This window comes from Terrapene carolina, unplaced genomic scaffold (assembly GCF_002925995.2).
Source record: "Terrapene carolina triunguis isolate 2854851 unplaced genomic scaffold, T_m_triunguis-2.0 Scaffold84, whole genome shotgun sequence".
NCBI lineage: Eukaryota > Metazoa > Chordata > Testudines > Emydidae > Terrapene > Terrapene triunguis.
In genome coordinates, this window is record NW_020664435.1 from 5,998,840 (window position 1) to 6,019,208 (window position 20,369).

Consider the following 20,369-nt stretch of genomic DNA (forward strand, 5'->3'; position numbering starts at 1 on the left):
ATGTATATTGTGTAGATAGAGTTTTAATCATAAATTGTAAACCTAGGTCTTTTCATGTGTTTATGGTTGCTTTACGTGATAATATTTCACCTGTCCTGTTTATGTAACACTTTAAAAATCAGCAAAAGGGTTATATAAATAAAACTTATTATGAAACAAAAAGGCAAAAAACTATTCTGTACATAGTTTAGTCCTATTCAGTGTCTACTCGGCGCTTCTTGGCTTGTCTCTTGTATTCATTAAATGGAGCATCTCTTGTCACTGTCCAGCAATAGTCTGCAAGCATTGATGGGCTCCATTTGCCCTGAGAGCGTTTCTCCATTGTTGCAATGTCCTGGTGAAATCGCTCGCCGTGCTCGTCGCTCACTGCTCCGCAGTTCGGTGGAAAAAAATCTAGCTGAGAGTGCAAAAAATGTATCTTTAGTGACATGTTGCAACCAAGGCTTTTGTATGCCTTGAGGAGGTTTTCCACCAACAACCTGTAGTTGTCTGCCTTGTAGTTTCCGAGAAAATTTATTGCCACTAACTGGAAGGCTTTCCATGCCGTCTTTTCCTTGCCACGCAGTGCATGGTCAAATGCATCATCTCGAAGAAGTTCACGAATCTGAGGATCAACAAGGACACCTTCCTTTATCTTAGCTTCACTTAACCTTGGAAATTTTCCACGGAGGTACTTGAAAGCTGCTTGTGTTTTGTCAATGGCCTTGACAAAGTTCTTCATCAGACCCAGATTGATGTGTAAGGGTGGTAACAAAATCTTCCTTGATTCAACAAGTGGTGGATGCTGAACACTTTTCCTCCCAGGCTCCAATGACTGTCGGAGTGGCCAATCTTTCTTGATGTAGTGGGAATCTCTTGCACGACTAGCCCATTCGCAGAGAAAACAGCAGTACTTTGTGTATCCAGTCTGCAGACCAAGCAAGAGAGCAACAACCTTCAAATTGCCACAAAGCTGCCACTGATGTTGGTCATAGTTTATGCACCTCAAAAGTTGTTTCATGTTGTCATAGGTTTCCTTCATATGGACTGCATGACCAACTGGAATTGATGGCAAAACATTGCCATTATGCAGTAAAACAGCTTTAAGACTCGTCTTCGATGAATCAATGAACAGTCTCCACTCATCTGGATCGTGAACGATGTTGAGGGCTGCCATCACACCATCGATGTTGTTGCAGGCTACAAGATCACCTTCCATGAAGAAGAATGGGACAAGATCCTTTTGACGGTCACGGAACATGGAAACCCTAACATCACCTGCCAGGAGATTCCACTGCTGTAGTCTGGAGCCCAACAGCTCTGCCTTACTCTTGGGTAGTTCCAAATCCCTGACAAGGTCATTCAGTTCACCTTGTGTTATGAGGTGTGGTTCAGAGGAGGAGGATGGGAGAAAATGTGGGTCCTGTAATATTGATGGTTCAGGACCAGAAGTTTCATCCTCTTCCTCTTCCTCGTCTGACTCAAGTGAGAATGATTCTGGTGCATCAGGAACCGGAAGTCCTTCTCCGTGGGGTACTGGGCGTATAGCTGATGGAATTTTTGGATAATGCACAGTCCACTTTTTCTTCTTTGACACACCTTTCCCAACTGGAGGCACCATGCAGAAGTAACAATTGCTGGTATGATCTGTTGGCTCTCTCCAAATCATTGGCACTGCAAAAGGCATAGATTTCCTTTTCCTGTTCAACCACTGGCGAAGATTTGTTGCACAAGTGTTGCAGCATATGTGTGGGGCGCACCTCTTGTCCTGATCTCCAATTTTGCAGCCAAAATAAAGGTGATAGGCTTTCTTAACCATAGTGGTTATACTGCGCTTTTGTGATGCAAAAGTCACTTCACCACAAACATAGCAGAAGTTATCTGCACTGTTCACACAAGTACGAGGCATCTCTGCTGACTTTGGCTAAACAGAAATGTGTCCCTTTGCAAAATCAAACACTGACAAATAAGAGAGCACGACATTGTATGATTTCTAGAGCTGATATAGGGCAATTTGTTCAGCAGAGTGATGTAAGCTTCATTATGATTGCATCATCCATGACTTCTAGGAATAACATGATGCAATTCATATCATGTATGACGCAATACCAGCTTCAGATTGCATCATTCATTGTTTTGCCTAAAAAGCAAGTACTGTCCAAACCCACTCATAGATTTATTCATAGATCCAGTCAAAGATGTATTTTAGTCATTTCTGGTTTAAATTGAGATCCCTTCCCTTTATAACTCACTTATCCTCCGCCATTCCCAAGTCAAGGGTCGTATATACTGACCCAATAGCATATCTTGAAAACTAGAGCCAATCAACAATTTTAAGCATCATTTTTGTTCTCAGTGACCCAGAATTAGTAAAGTTTGATTACATTTATTTCAGAAGCATTTTGGCTGTAGAGCAGTGTAATATATTAATAATGATGATCTTTTGCACTTGTGTAGACTTCCTGTGCTACTCTGTGAAGCCACAATCTTGTCCTCTTCCAAATCCTTAAGATCCACTTCTGTTGTGGGTCCCCATAGGAAATTACCAAGTGATACGGCCAGTAGGACTGACTTGTACCTATTTTATTTGAGTAGTTACATCATATAAACCATCTAGCTATGCACATAGCTGGTCCATATCACCACATGTTCCTATCACTATTCCTCTTGTCCTCCCTCTCCCATTTCATCCTATTATCTGTTATATCCACTTATTACTTATTGTCTGAAACTAGACTGTAAACTCTTTGATGACCGGGCTGTCTTGTACAATATCAAGCAGAACAGAGCCTGGGTCCTGACTGGGGCCTCTGATGCTAGCCTATTACACATAATAATAATCAATAATCTGAGGATCTCAAAGTGCTTTGGAAACGTTAATGAATTACATCTCACAGCATCTCGGTGGCCTGTGTAATTATTATTCTCATTTTACAGATGGGGAGTCTGAGGCTTAGAGAAGTGATATGCGATTAGAGGAAGTTTGTGTTGGAGCCAAAAATAAAATCTAAAGCTGGGCTGAAAATGTGTCAATATTTCGATAAATAACAAAACAAAACAAAAGTTACAAAAATGGCTGCAAAACACTTTTTATTTTCCACCCAGTTCTACTAGAATCTGCATCTCTTGAATCACAATAGTATCATTTAATAATCACCAGGCTGTGTTTCCTTCATATTGATAGTAAATCTGTTTTAAGTGTTGACAAAGGACTAAACACAAATAAGTTGCCTAACAAAGGCGGATTAATAAACATGGAGTAGAATTGTACTCAGTATGTTTTGGGGTGGTTTCTGAAAACAGGAGATTTGATTGATGGCTAGGGTGTTCTCTTGTACAGGTCTCAATGTACTGGAAGCATTACAAATAACGCCCCTGATTTGGAAATATTTAATTCTGGCTAGTGAGTCTTGCCCACATGCTCAGGATCTAACTGGTTGCCATATTTGGGATTGGGAAGACATTTCCCCCCCTGTTAGATTGGCAAAGAGCCTGGGGTTTTTAGTCATTTTCTGCAGCATGGGGCAGAGGCCACTTGCAGGTTTAAACTCGTGTAAATGGTGGCTTTTCTGTAACTTGAAGTTCTTAAATCATGATTTGAGGACTTCAATAATTAGCCAGAGGTTAGGGGTCTATCACAGGCATGGGTGGGGGAGGTTCTGTGGCTTGCAATGTACAGGAGGTCAGACTAGATCAGAGGTTCTCAAACTGGGGGTCATGACCCCTCAGATGGTCGTGAGGTTATGATGTGTGTGTGTGTGTGTGGGGGGGGGGGGGGGACAAGAGGTCGGGCTCCACCCCAAACCTCGCTTCACCTCCAGCATTTATAATAGTGTTAAATATATAAAAGAGTGGTTTTTAATGTATAAGGGGAGTCACACTCAGAGGCTTGCTGTGTGAAAGGGGTCACTAGTACAAAAGTTTGAGACCCACTTGACTAGATGATCATAATGGGCTCTTCTGGCCTTAAAGTCTATGAGTCTAATTCCTTGCGTTTGTTTAAGATGCTGTTATGCATAGCAGGATGTTAGGAAATCAATTTTTAACTACTGTAACCAGTACAATAAAAGAGGAGAGGAGGTATTAATGTACTTAAAAAACACAAGATAAAAATAAAATCCCAAACGCATTAATAAAAAAACCAGAATGAGCTTCCAGCTTTCTATGGTAAAATATCTTTAGAACCCATACAGAACAGCATTCATGCCATGTACACTGACTGTATCCTTTTCTATGTAGAATACAGAACCCACACTAGGCAATGATGCTCTAATTACCAGTATTGGAATGGCCTAGTGCACCCACAACATACATTCCCAGCACTGGCAGTGTTCAGGTGATTACATACAGTCCAGAGGGTTGACCATTCCACTGAAATGAGTACTTTAGTGCTACAGGTGAATACAGTCAGAACCAATACATCTCTACCTGTGACCTGCTGTTGAATGTGCTTTCTGACCTCACTCCTTGATTCCCCCCCTGCCCCTATTTTTCCCCCACCCCAGTTGACTACATGGAATGGAGAAGAGGAGATGATATGGGTGGCACCTCACCTGCTCCACTTCAGAGGCAGCAAACAACACTTACGAGTTTGTTTCTCTGTGAGGTGGCACCAAGTCATTCCACATATGCAGACTTGTCAGGCATGTGCAAAGTTTGCAAATGTATCTGAAACTTCCTGCTGGATTCAAAGGGCACAACTGAAATCTTTTTAAAATGTTACACAGCTCTAGTGTGATACTACTTGATTTGTCTGTCAGGCATTTAAGGTATGCAGTGTTGTAGAGACCTGAAGAGCTATGTGGAAACTCAAAAGTTTCTCTCTCTCACCAGCAGAAGTTGGTCCAATACAAAATATTGCTTCACCCACCTTGTCTCTCTCAAGATATCTAATGTACCTTCCTTCAGAGTATGACTGCAGACAATGAGACCCTCATTTTCAAACCTTACTACCCTACATAAGACACCAAATCCATATTTAGGCAGTTAAATAAGTGGCAAAATTTTCAGAGCTTCTAGGTCTCACAGCCCTCACTGAAGTTAGTGATGCTTTCCCCCTAAAGCCAGGCCTGGGGCACTATGCTTTAACAGCAGTACGTGAAGCTGCAATGTGTATTATCCAGACAGTCTGTTTTTCAGGATATTGCTTTCAGTCTTGTGCCTCACAGCTCAGTAATCCACTAATGCCCACACCTGTGGCTTTCTGTGAAGAGACAGCATTGCAGAAGGCACTGGTTCAGCTGCTCCCAGATGTGGCAACCAACTGGCACCATTAACATGTGTACATTGTTTAGAATGCGGTAGCACCCAAAGCGCACGAAATGCTTTCCAAACACAGATAGAGACCGTGCTCTGAAGAGCATACAAAATATCTGGTGATGTGCAGTAGCTGTTTTTGACTGCATGCAAAGCATGCTACAAGCTTAGCTTCTGATGGGAATTCTTGACAGCTCCCCAGCACTGATCTGCACTACACTTAGTCCAAGGACTTCAGATTCTGCTTTCAATCCCTGAAGATAGGGGCTGACAGAGGGAAAAAATATGACCTCCATAATAAAGTACGATATGAATAGTTATTATAGAACCCAACTGGGGTTCACTGTGTGGAAGCTAACAATTGGCTAGATTGAACAAACTACACACAGCCTTGCTGCCTGGTGTGCAGAGAGATTGCAAAGGCTGCACCTCCTACCCCACCCATCCCCTTACACTGGTGGACTCTACTACTCTAGTTGCATTGAACTGATGAGGAGGGGGAACAGAGCTGGGGCTTTGCTATCTCCCTGCCTGCTTTAGTGTGATATGAGCTCCCATCAGTGCAGGTAAGGAGCAGCCCCCATGGGCCCCTAAAGGCAGAGACTGTGTTTGTGATCAAGCTTTGGCAGCACATTGCAAAAGGTGGAGAAGGCTTCCTGGGCAAGACCCACTCTCCCTATCAGGCTTCATATTTTTAAAATGGAGGTAGCCATAAAAACGTATACCACATTTTAAGTGGCTTCACTTCCCACTGCAAATGTTACATTGACAAGGGACTACTTTTTTCCCTTGTATAATATATGATAGTGAATCTCAAACCCAGGGTGAGAAGTCTTCAGATTTTCTTCATTGTTTCTAAAATAATTTGGAAACACCCAACACATGATGCAGTTTGAAAACTGAAATGTTTCTTTTTAATTTAAATCTTTTGATTACTGCACGTCTGCCTGCGTTACGTATTCATTTTCAAATTATCTTAAAGACTTAATTTAGACAATCTGAAGTTCTCTAACCCAGGTTTGTAATTCCCAATAGTTTCAAGCTGATTTGAGTAATCCATCTATAAGCCTCTGTATTAGGAACAGATTTAAAATACCTCAATCAAACTTTAAATCTGGTCCTAATACAGAGACTTAGAGCTGCAATTCAGATCAGCTTGAAATGCTTGGGACTTAAAGCAAACATATGTTCAATAGAAAAACCTTCAACACAAAACATGCCTTCCCTTAAAGCCGACCTGCAAAGAATTTCTTTAAAAGTGGGAATTGTGTCCTTTCCCCTCTTTTATGACATATAAAGTGAGTGATATTTTTTAAAAAGAAATTCCTGATGGTTATTTACATTTAGAACTATCAGAGAGAGTTTAGTCTTCCCTGGTTTTGCTGAAGAACTACCAGGAGGGCTCTGGGATGTTTACTTTGAGCTTTTAACTGAAGGAGAAAGGGTGTTGAACCTTTAACAATAGGGATCCTTTATTAAATATGTCAATTAGTCATTGAAGGAAAATATATGCTAAAAAACAACCCCCAAAGTATAAAACAGTCTGACTAAAAATCCCTTTCCCCCTTAATTGCTGATCATTCACTTACTTGGCTTACATTATTTCACTACTTCTCCTGCCATCATAGAATCCTGCAGCCTAGATGGGATCTGAATTTCTAGTGTGAAAAAACAAAAGGAAAAACACAAAACAAAACTTTTTTCAAACACTTTTCCAGGCATCCTTTATAGACCAAAAAGAAAAAAAAAAGAAGGGAGGGGAGAGGGCAGGCATAAACCTAGTTTATTTTCCTTTGCAGAGGACCTTTATCACAGTATATTTATTTAAAAGGTAAGCAACTCTTTTTGAATGTGCTTTGTCCCTCATTTTACCAGGAATTTCACATTTGTTGTTGATGTCATATATGGTAGCAACAAGACTTCACATCCATGATATTTAAGTTCAAGAGTGACAGGTTCCTGGAAGAGACTGTTTTATAATTATTTCTGGTCTGTCCTCCATTATATTTTCAGGGACTCCTGTAACAACCACTTGAGAGAGACATTTATCTCCTTGACAATAAGCATCTCAAGCATGGCTAGCCACTATATCTGACACAGGCTATGTCATCATTGCAAAAAAAGGGGTGAAGCTAATGGGAGTTAGCTGTCTGAATAATGCTGAGGATCTGGGCCTGTACTTTTACTGTCAGAAGACTAGGCAAGGTCAAGCATGGGCAGTACTGACCTTGCCTACCTACCTCACAGTAAAAACTACACGTGCCTTGTCTCCACTAGGATTTTGCAGCAGAATAGCTAATGGTGTGTTAGTTTTCCTGTGGTTAAAACCAGTTAAAAATGCACCTTTTTTGACAGAGAAGACAAAACCCGAGAAAGCTTATGAAAGAGTCTATGATGAAATCTTGCTAAGCCAAGTGTCCTGACACCCTAAGAACTGCAATGACTGACAGTGAGGGTATGTCTTCGATAGACTGTTGTATCTAGCGTTAACTGATTGCCAGCTAACTTGAGGTAGCTAACACATTTATAAAAGCTAGTATGGACATTCCCCACAAGCTTGATCCAGCTTACAAAGGTTGGTCTTTTCCCTAGGGTAAAGACACACGTTAGCTACCTCAAGTTAGCTGGCAGTTAATTAACTCTAGGTACAAGAGTCTAGTGAAGATAAGCACCCAGATACTATGCATGAGATGAGAGAAGCACTTGATCTCTGAGAGAGGACAAGAAAACACGGATTCACTAAAAATTACAGCAGGCCTAGTGCTGATCTCCCTCGACTCTCACTGACTAATCAGAGTTGTGTACTTACCCTTACCCAAGGGTCAGATCTTAAGGCCCTAGGTGTGAATTTTCCAAATTCCCCAGAAATATTACATAGTTTACCTGATGCCTTTTCTGAACAATGTGAAGTTGTAGCCTTACCAGTCCTCCTTGGCCAAGGCAGAAATATTAAAGGAATGAGGAGAAGCACTAAAATGTCATAGGACTGGCAAATATGGGTGACAGTAACCCCAGGCTGAGACTTAGGGGGAGTGAACTGGACTGGGACAAGTACCAACCTTTCCATTTTAATTTTCTATGATTTGTTTACTTTCTTAAAATTTATGTAGTTAGAGGTTGTTGCTAAGCTGAATTCCTGTGGCAATTACTTTTCCCTGGTAGAGGCTTCTAGGCATTGCTGAAATACAAATAATAAATACTAATCACCTGGGCTAAATGTTTCTCCCAATAGCTCTGGTCATTTTTTGCTTGTAGAACTCAGTCAGAGGGTGCTAGAGCCTTCTATCTAGATGCAGTACACTAATCCTACCACCTTTAGGACGTGCAATCAAGCTAAAAATCAAACCTGGGTCAGATCCTCAGCTGCTGTAAATTGGTATAGTTCTATTGGAGCAGCAGTGATCTACACTACTTGACAATCTGGCCCTTTTTTCTGGCACATATCCAGGAGGACAGTGCAGAATGAGCAGCTTGGGCTCATTGCAGCTGGACATTTCAGAGGAGGGAAAGCAAAGGGAGAAGCAGGAAATGATGTCTTCATTAGCACAGCTCCCACCCCCTTCCCTACACATCTACCCCGTGTTTCTAAAAACACAGACAGCCAGTTTAACACTCTGCTGCTGGAACACTGGAGCATGAACATTATTCTTCTGAGCCAGAGCTTTTAAAACACTGCAGAAAAATATCACTTCTCCGAAGGTCAGTGAGGGAAGAGACTGCTGCAGAAGTAGTGATGTGAGGCAGCTGATTAGCTGTGGCCTTTGGAGTAACTCCTGCTTTGTCTAAGCACGAAGCAAGAACTTTACCTTCCCTGCCAAGTCGGAGGCAGGAGAGCTGCTGAGGCATTTACTGTATTACTGGCCTTGAAGTGCAGAGGCCTTGGATTCATCATCTTGCTCCTCAGAGAACTAGCCTAACAGCTGGGTGGGAAAGAGAGCAGCTGCTGAAGCGTCATTTGCTGGAGTGTCGGCCTTCAGGCTTGAAGAAGCCTCAGAGTTGCGATGCTGGTCAATGGAGCCCTGGCCTAATCACCACCTAGGCGAAGCTGTTCAGAGAAACCAGCACTGCCTCAGTGCTAGGGGGACGGTTGGAGCTGATCTGCTGAAAGAAAGGCACAAATCACCCATGTACATGGATGGAGGGGGCTCACAGGCTGAACACTCTCTGAGGTATATACAGGCCAATGAGCTTGTGGGTCTGTCTTGTTAGCTGTGTTGAAAGCCTCCCTGCCAGCTGAGCAGCTCTGCTGAGGTGCCTTAGCTAATGGAGAAAACAAGGCTCTCTAACTTCAAGTGCAAGACATTGGGGCAGGCTAGGAATTGAGTTAAGTAAACGGTCAGGTGCCCTAGGGCTTGTGGTAGGTAAAAGTGTTTTTCATTATTCCGAGATGTCACGTGTTCTGGATTGGGTATGATGTTCTCCTGCATTCCCACAGCTGTGCTGTAACCTCACACGTGCTGCAGTGACTTCCTTGTAATCACTCCTCCCGGCCACTGCACTGGATTGCTGGACGTCTGAACTCTTGCAGGCAGACTGTGGCCATGTGTACATGACAAAGTTTTCCCAGCATTGCTATGGCAAGTTCGGCATGTGAAAACCATGCCCCTAAATGACAAAGTGATGTTGGAAACCCTGTTCTCTCAACCCCCACCTCCCCTCCCCCCCCCCGGCACGGCACAGCTTATCCTAGCAAGAGAGTTCTTTTGGCAGCACAGCTGATGTCATATAGTTTTAACTATACCAACAAAAGAACTCCTTTTGCCCACATATACTGTGTCTCTAGCAGGTGATGTTGCTGGTATAACTGCACCAGCAAAGCCTTTCTAGGATATACTAGTGCAGGGTCTCCTGTAGTCTCAACGCTCCTTCTGGATCCAACAGCATGCTGCAAAAGTCACTCTTTATCATGGGTGAGGAGCAGATTGGGGGAGGGGGGGTGAAATGGTGCTGAAGGGGGACTGCTACAAAAGGGGATGGGTGGGGAGGCAGAGATTACTCCTGGCCTTGCTCAGCCGATCCAATGACACTGGTTATGTCCTCAGGCTCTCCTGCCCCTTCTCCTCTCTCTCAACCCATAAAGCTCCTAGCTTACCTTCCCTATGGGCTGCCTAGATTCCCTCCAATATCTTGATTCTGACTGACTTCTCCAGTCAACCCTGGCTCCCACAAGCTGCCCCTCCTTCTGCCCAGCCGTCCATTGCCCTCTAGTGAGGTATGAGTTACAAACTTCTGCTAGCCCCCACCCTGTCCAACTGCTTGGGGGGCATGGTGATGGAAAAATAAGTGACTATTTTCCACTGATGGGAAATGTTGTACATGGAGCTGCACAAAATTTGACAGATTTAAATCTGAGCGGTTTAGAAGGACCCTGTTGCCATAAAGGAAACAAATCTGCCAGTGATCCAAAGGATGATTTAGTCCCCAAGATAAGAATAATGGGTTTGGTTTTAGAGACAGATTACCCCTATGTAGAACAGGCAATTGTGGCAAATCTGCTTGCCTTTTGGTAGCTGAAGCTATTACATAGTGCGGATGGAATAGCTTGGCAGGCTGAAGCAGAGGCATGACATGCAAAACTTAACTTAGCAACTAAGTACCTGTGTGTTCCAGGAATGTTAGTAATGGCTTCATTTCTGTGCCATCACTTCCACCTACAGAACACATTTCAGCATTACAACATTAATTAAAGAGCATGAAAAACAGATTTAGATTGGAATATCTAGAACCGCTTAAACCACTACAGGAGTTTCAGGCTTTTGTAATGAGTATACCCAGCTTTCCCTCCCTGACACAACTCTATCCTGGACCCCTCCTCTTCATTTGGACACATACTAACCCACGTTTGAGGCTGCTTGGTTCCCAAGGTCATGATCGTAAGATAAATTGCATTGTTAGAGCACACACAATTGAATGAGAGGATAGAAGAGCTGAGGGCTTAATCTGGTAAACCAGTGCAGTTAAAAAAAAAAAAGTTAGGAACCACTGTCAAAGGTTCGCTAGGAGCAGCTCCATCAGGTCTGCTAGTAGGAAACGCTTCTCCAAATCTTCAGGCTAGGTTGCATATGTCCTTTCACAGACTTCTGTTTGTGCTGCATTCTGGGTCCTCTTCTTTGGGTTTCAATCCAACACCTACAGCAGAAAGAGCATGTGTGTCAGGCACCTACTGTTGTACTCAAATTTTATATAAAAAGCATCTGAATAGTCATAACCCTTACACTTTTACCAGCTAAAAACTGACTGCTGTTCATGCCTGCAATCACTCCAATGTTGTTGTGTCACAACAAATCTAATGGTATAAGAAAGAGAAGCAGTTCAGTACTGAGTCAGGATTTACCCTGAGGATTTTACAAATATAAAGCATTTTTTTAATCATTGCAAGTTCTCTCTCAAACCATCAATCAGGTATTGAAGGACTCACTCTTCGAAGCCAAAATGATGTGGTCAATGTTCATGTACACATGTGATTTATTACTGCAATGAATGTAGTTTAGCTGAGGGAGTAGTATCTGGGTACCAGCTAGCTTCAGGTTTGCAGTTCAGTCCTTCTGCGTATTTAATTTTACCTCATCTTTGCTAATTAATTTGAACTAAAATGCAGAGGTTACGATGAAGGGTTGTCTCCGTGAAACTTCCTCTCTTTCAGAGGAAAGCTTGAAAATACCACAGCACATTCCTTCAAAGGCAAACTATGCTGATTTAGCTCACTCCAGCAGTATGTTCACAACAAACAAACAAACAAAAACCAAAACCAATCCCCTGCTGCTCAGCAGCAGTGACTGTGAAAAATACTGGAGATTACAAGTATTTAAACAATAATGGCTGTTTTTCCTAGTCTCCTGCTGGCTGCCACAATTCTACTGAAAAGTGACTGTGTGTGAGCTGCTGACTAAACATGCTCTAGCCTTCTGAAGAAAGCTCTTATAAAGAGCTGCCTACATATAACTGTAATGTCGGTGAGTACCTACCTACCAAAAGAGCAGAATTTGTCCCTTATTATTTATGCACTGTTTAAAGTGTACACAAATAAAGTGCTATCATGGTTATCTATTAGAACATTGAGAAGTAATCGCCATCTCCTAATCTAGTTTTCCAAGAGGGCATGTCTCAAACCACCTTTTTCCAGCAGGCATAGAGTTTTCTAAGTGTGAACCCAGTATTAACCTCTTAATTCCAGCATGTCACCAGAAGCTCTCTGAATACGTCTTGATGCAACAATTTCTTTTAAAGAGCACATGCTGTGGGTGAAATCCTGACCCCACTGAATCAATGGCAAAACTCCCATTGACTGTAGAGGCGCCAGAATTTCACCCCCAGGTACTTTTTAAACAAGGTACATTATGATCAGTGTACCTGGTACATTTAGCAACAGCACTGTGATTAAAGCTGAATTGAGCCTTTTTTTCAGGAATCTGAAATTGATTGTGTTGTTTCACAAATGATGCCTAAAGATGAGGTGCTGTCTGCTGGAGTTTCAGGATTGCCAACCGTAATAAAAAGAAATGCATGGTTCAGTGAACTTCCAGGTTTGTCCTTTCTAAGGATAGTTGTTAAATTATGAACTTTTAAACTGATGGGTTAAATAGGTAAAGTTTTCTTTCATATGCAGAACGTTAAATTAAAATACAGTCATTTTCACCTGGCTGTTTTAATTCAGTCAGCATTCTGCTTAAGGAAGTTTCAGTGTGTATGCTTCAATTTATTTATGGAATTTAATGTTTCATCTGATATAAGGGCCATGTAAAAACTCAGAAAAAAAGTAGGCATCAAATATAGCTTCATCCATGTACACATTTCCCAATAAAGTCCATCAACAGCAACACGAGAAAAGTGGTTTTAACAAATGAGAGACAGCTGGTCGAAGATTAAACATGTGGACAGCTAGGAAAGTTAAATTAAAAGGTTATGCAACTTAAGTCATCCAGACGATACTAAACACCAAAAACAGATTAAGGTTATAGTGCAGCTGGAATTAGCTGGGGAAGAGGGGTGGGAAACAACCCCTAAAATATTTCAGGTATAGCTGACAAACAACCTTAACTGATGTGTTCATTTAGACTAGCTGAGAGCCAGATTCTGGTTCAATCCCCACAATCTTGCTGTAAGAGTCTAAAACTTTAGCATGCTCATAATTCAAAAAACAAATAATTTCCCTCTTCAATATATCTAATTACTTAACAATATACAGTATAGAAATATCACCAGCAAAAGAGAGATCATTTGTTGGCTTCATAGTTAAATTTCATCTAACTATTTGAGTCACTTTGGCTAAATCCAGAATAAATGGATTCTTTTCTACTGGTACAAGTAAATGCTGTGTAGAACTACATTTATAAGAGCCTGTTAAGGGTCCTTCCCCACTCTGAACTCTGGGGTACAGATGTGGGGACCCGCATGAAAGACCCCCTACGCTTATTTTTTACCAGCTTACGTTAAAAACTTTCCCAAGGCACAAATTCCACCTTGCCTTGAACAGTATGCTGCCACCACCAAGTGATTTAGACAAAGAATCAGGGAAAGGACCACTTGGAGTCCTATTCTCCCAAAATATTCCCTCACGCCCTGCACCCCCTTTCCTGGGGAAGGCTTGAGACTAATACCCTCACCAATTGGTACAGGTGAACACAGACCCAAACCCTTGGATCTTAAGAACAATGAAAAAAATCAATCAGGTTCTTAACAGAAGAATTTTAATTAAAGAAAAGGTAAAAGAATCACCTCTGTAAAATCAGGATGGTAAGTACTTTACAGAATAACAAAAAATTCAAAAACACAGAGGATTTCCCCTCTAGGCAAAACTTTAAAGTTACAAAAACAGGGATAAACCTCCCTCTTAGCACAGGGAAAATTCACAAGCTAAAACAAAAGGTAATTTAACGCATTTCTTTGCTATTACTTACTATTTTTGCAAGACTAGATGCTTAGTTCAGATATGGCTTAGGGAGATGTATTTTCCCTGCCCTGTTTCCTTGTTGACTCCGGGAGACACAGACAAAAAACCTTCCCCCACAGATTTGAAAGTATCTTCTCCCCTTATTGGTCCTTTTGGTCAGGCGCCACCCAGGTTATCTGAGCTTCTTAACCCTTTACAGGTAAAAGAGGAATAACCCTTTACAGGGTAAAGAGGGATTTTATGCTACCCTTAGCTGTATGTTTATGACAGAGCCCTTAGAAAAAAATGAAAGCAACTTTAAGATGAGAAATAAAGCACCCGTAAGTCAAGAAATGCGGTGTATAGGATAAAAGCTCAGCCTCAAAAGGTGACCAGCAAAAATGGCCATTTTGTTTATTTGCTTATGATGTATGTGTAAGCAGGATCTGAATGAATGCTTCCCTGACAGCTAGCTGGGCGGGGGAGAGACTTTGGGTGTGTTTAAGCAGGGTAGGAGCAAACTGTATTTACATAGATATTGAGCAGATAGAGCGGTGTCAAAGTAATCAACTTTGGCTGGTGTTGGGTTACAAATCACCTTAGTACTGAATGCAGGGGTAGTGAAATATGGTTACCAATGTTGTAATTATTGTAGGAATACAGGAAAGCAGGACTATGCTTAACCTGTCCCAAATAAGGGGGTCCCCCTCAGTTGAAAGAACCTCGTTAAGCCAGGGGCTTGAATGCCAGAGCCCTGTGATAAGAGGGGTGGGGGGCAGGTGTTCTAACTAGGAGGCTGCAAACCCTCCCCAAGGGTTCTTCCTGGACTAGTTAAACCTGTTCCTCCCCACTGCTTAAATAGGCTTCATTAGGAGCCTCTTTGTTATTTTAAATGCTCAATCACAGCTGAAACCATGTTGTGGTAGGACTGTGTTTCTGCCCTGTCTTCTAAGAGCTTAAAAATCACCGAGAGCTGAAATCACTTGAGATGGAGCTGTGTCTACCCAGCCTGCAGAGAGCTGAAAATTACTAAGAGACTGATGTGCAGAGATCACAGCATAGAGGCAGGTGGCAGCAGAAGGTGACTGACCGTCAACAGGCAAATGAGTGTCTGGTGAGGCACAGCATGCAGCCAGCAGGGCAGCTGGTGGAGAGGTGTGGCCAGCAGAAAGGCCAGAGCAGAGCCCCGCAGAGAGGGGTGGTGAGTGAGCACTCGAGCAGTGGAGGGAGTAAGGTGCTTTACCTCCCCACCTCCCCCCAGGGTGGGAGGTGAACTCTGCAGATGCACGTCTGAACTCCGGGTCTGCACTGCTCAAGGACAGCAACTGTGAATGAGGTGCAGAGAACAGTCAGGCACCTAAAAGGGACTTTTGGGTTGGCGAACTTGAGGGGAAAAGGACACTGCCCAACTTACTGGGGGGTGGGTTTTTTGCTCATGGTTTACATTTATGAACCCCGTTTGCAGTGTTTTCCCAACTTAACACCCAGTTACTTGCCTCCTTTTATTAAAAGTTTCTTTTCTACACTCAGACTCTATGCTTGTGCGTAGGGAAGTATTGCCTCTCAGAGGCACCCAGGGGGTGGTGTGTCATTTTCTCAGGTTACTGGGTGGGGGCTCAAGCTGGTTTTGTGTTGTATCGATGGAAAGGAAACCCTAGATATTGAACCCGGCCCTGGTTGCTGCTGGCTCCACCTGGCAGAAGGGTTACATAGGTAGAATGCCTGAAACGTCTGGAGTTTTTCTCCTTCTAAAATTTTTCCCTGCTGGTTGTTTTTTTCCTATTACAAGTTTACATCCTGTTGTACACCTTGGAGGACGCTGTGGCCTCTAAGGAAAAAAAACATGTGTTGAAATCCTTGCATAGACAAAGCAGCTGTAGTTTAACACGTTATCTGGTTGAGGTAAAACCTATGGGCGAGCCTCAGAGTCACCTTGACCAGCTCACACATGTTAAAACTACAATTGCCTTGTGCACAGTAGGATTTTAACATGTTTGTGTTAATGTTAAAAAAAACAACCCCCTACCATTTCTCCCAGTGAAGACAAGGCCTATGATTACTTGAGAATGCCTCATATTATGACATCACAAGAGCAAGACTAACAAGCTGAGCAACTCAGAGGGGTAGAGATATTTAGATAGACTACTTAAAACTCTGATTTTTTGTTTTTCTCAACATTGACTTAATTCTGTCACTATGAGATGCTGGGGACTAAAGGTAGCTTCAGTAAAAATTTAAGTTTACCGATTCAGTTAAGGAGAATGTTCACAATATGTATTTGAGGTCTCAAATACATCTTCCATACTAAGACTCAAAATCCTCAACTACTTGATCATTTCTTAAATTTATCTGAAGTGGGAAGGACTTACACTCTCACCTCTAGCATTCTAGAGCTTGTTGGGTTTTGTACTTGTAAACTGTGCTGTATACCTCGGTAATTCAGAGCCATTGCAACAAAAAACAACATCCAAACTATTTTTACTCCCCCAAGAGGAGAAAGGAAAGAAAAAGCATAACATCTTACAGTAGACCATATCACTGAATAAAGAACTCATGTCAAAAAAAAAAATTTACCCATTGACAAATGCAAAGAAAAGAAAATTGGTCCACAGATACTATTTATAAATACATTCTTGCATCCCTGAGTTTTCATAAGTAGGCCCATATTCTAATTTATTTTTTTAAATTAAGTTTAAAAAGTGTCCGCACATTTCACCTAGCAATTTTTCCTTCTAGTAAGTTGTGTGCTTCTTTTCAGAACAGCAGTAGTATTTGGGAAGCTCTCTAATAATTCAGCAAGATGGCTAGAGGGCTGAACTCAGGGACAGCATAAGCCATGCTGGTGACTTGTTATCTTTCATGGCTCACCCAATATGTCCAGACCATAGGAGGGCAGTCTGAAAGGATATGGATGGAAATGTACTAGGTACAGCAGCTGCATGCATAATGTTTACAAAGCAAAGTGGTTCCAAGGCTGAATGGGGAAGAGAGGAGTTCCATGGAATATCTAGAGTGGTTTATGTCCTGTAGATATATACAGTAACCAGAGGTAAGTATTAAGTGTAGATGAATGAATGAAATAAGTATGTATGGACCTATTCAGACATGCACACAGAAACACCTATGGTACAGCATATACATATATACAGAATATATCCTATACTCATTGATTTGATTTGACTGTCAAGCTCATCGACTGATTGAAGTACAAACAAAACTAAGGACACCTCCACATTTTTCCATGACAGCTGACAGAAGTACTCGTACTCGTACTCTCTCTCTAAATCATCATCGTTTAAAGCTTATCAATTCCCATTTTCACTAAAAACATGCATTTAAGCAAAAGACATTTCCTTGTGAAAAACCAAAACTTCAGAACTTTGTAAATATTTAGAGAGAGACTCCCTCACTCTTTGAATGGACCATAAACATGGTCAACATGAGTGATAAAAATAAAGCTGCAACATCCTGTGTATCCATGGGGAGGTGCATAAGTAACCTTGTCATAGTGAAGTGATGAAAAGAATGCACCCATCGTATCTGGATGATTCACAGTGGTAACTGATAGTGTTTTCCCCTGTAGTTAGCACTGTCAATCATTGAGAAGCCACTCTAACCACAAGATGCCGTGCTGCTGGCCCTGGGCCTCATGCCCATTCCACCCTTTTGGAGTCTCCTTGTCCACCAAAAGACCTGCTGCTGCTTCAGGGGGAGAGAATGAGGCACAACTGTTTCTACCAGGAGACACCTCTTCTCACTAACAGTGTGGTCTGGGAAGTGAATTATTTTTCCACCTGTCAAAAACGTTAGGGAGAAGGGGTGGGCTGGGGTGGAATTAAATTTAAAACAACCACAAAGCCTCTCACTCTGACAAGAATCTAAGCTGTACCACCATGCCTCCTTTCAGCAGTACCAGTGCCTTGGCAGCACCACAGCACTGGTCAATTAACCTGCCCCTTGACAGGCTCTCACGTGAGGGGCAGAAAATCAATAACCAGTCATCCTAGCATTCAGAATTAGTATCTAACATTAATATTGTCACATCCAGCTGCAAGTTGCACAGTAAAGATAAGCTGCAAATCAAGTTATCAGAATTCCATCCACTTCAGTAATATATGCTGTATGGTCCCCTCAGCCAGGGAGGGACTCAGTCAGCACATACCACCTAGTAACTCTCTCCACCCACCACCTGCTGGTTGTTTTAGCTAACTGTGGAGTGACAGCCCCACCTCTGCTTGTGACCTCACGGCCACCATGGAACTCAGCTGGAGCCAACCAGTAAGGGAACATTTGCATCGAGCCATGTTTACAGTACAGAAAAGTTCCGTAAGCTAGAAATAGGAGGGTGGGTTTTTTGAGTTTTTTTTGCGTAATTGTTGGGTATACGTTTCTGACTTACACAAAATTCGAGTTACGCAAGGCGTTCCGGAATGGAACGCTTGCGTAAGTCGGGGAGTATCTGTACAGTTTTCCAGAATTTTTCTTTCCATTATTATTTTAGACAATTTTTTTTTTAAAGGAATGAGCCAAATTTAGTCCACTTTTATCCATAAAACACATTGAGCTTAATCAAAATGCCTCTTGGCTCTCTTGAAGAGACAATAATCCCCCACAAGCTGTGGGCTATGTCTGAAGCACCGATTTTCCATACATGTCAACATTTAGATTTGACCAGGAGGCAAAAATATTTTTAATTAAAAAAATTATTGAGTCCAAAGATCCCTCTGCCAGATAATTTTTAAAAAATGCCCTGTGCTATTTCCTGCAATGTAGCAGTTTTAAAAAACATAGAAATCCACTCCTCACACATTTTATGCAATAAAAGTGAGAGTGTAGTTGGTATTTAGCCATTTCTGTACAAAAATAACTTGTCAGTGGCAACAAATTATGTTCTGTTATAATAAGAATACACAATATTAGCCTACACTATAGTGTCCCAAATGGACTGATGTAGTTATCATTATTACACAGCATCAGCATTAAAAAATAATCCAAACAGAAAATAATCACCAGTGTTAAAAAAAAATCCCTTAAATTATCATGTCCCTCAGAGGTAGAAGGTGGTTACAAAATTTAGAGGAGAGAAAAATTAGGCCTCTGAATAACCCCTCCCCTCTCCAATAACAACCGTCCTGAAGCTACAAGTAAACCAGGTTTTTAACAACTGAGCAACACTGTTCCCTTAATTCTCATGTTAATTAAGCTTCAAAGCCTCCCACTTTCCTCGCTCACTGAAGTAGAGTCTTGATGGGTCTCTTCCTGTAAAAATGGCAACTTCTAGTTTCTTTACTCAGTTTTTTTATGCTGTGTTAAATACTGTTAGAAATCCAATTTAGTAATTTTGTGAACAAGACAGAATTTATGAATTAAAAAAAACGGGGGTAAAATTCTGCCTCATGAAAGTCAGTGGGAGTTTTGCCAGTGACTTCAATGGGGCCAGGATTTCACCCCATAAGTTTTCCTTTACAAGACATTTTTAGTCAAAGAAGTGATTATGTAAAACCATCATCTTCTTTACTCAACTGATCTGCTCCTTCCTTTTGTGTTTCTTTTCAGTAAAGTACCAGTTGTGACTCAAATTTTTAGGAAGACTGGCAGCACCTGGCCTATACGGCTACTGAAGAGTGACCCGGATACTTTTCCTTGCCAGCTAAATTGTAATTGCAATATGTGTGTGTGTTAGTGTAGTGGTCTAAGAGGCAGAAAAAATCCTGCTTTATTTTTAGATTTTAAGCAGAGATTGCTGTGCTGGCAGTTAAAAGAAATCACCCTTTTACTTGGAACAAGACTAAATTAAATACAGAATCAATTGAGGGTGTACGAATATGAGATTATCTGTACAAAAATCTCTTTTCAAAACACAGTTTAACTTCATTTTCATAGGTTTGGGTGGGGTTTTACAAACAATGAGCCAGATCCTCAGCTGGTATGAAAAATCATTGTAGCTCCAGAATCTATAGCACAGAGCTTGAGCTGTACATACTGGGAAAAAAATGAAGAAAAGAGATTTGTTTATTAATTTATTTTGGGGGGGGGCAGAGATTAAAAAAAGCATGATTCCAATGTGCAAGAAATGAGGGACTCTGACAATTGCCAAGGAGACTTTTTGCTGTTAAAATCATATCTAGTCATAGTCTGTCTACATTGTGTAGTCTATATTTATAAACAAAAGTAGAGCTGAATAATATATCAATTCTGTGTCTGCAGTCCGTTCCTTTTTTCTCTCCAAAAAGAAATAATATATGTTTTAGGATCCAATATGCTG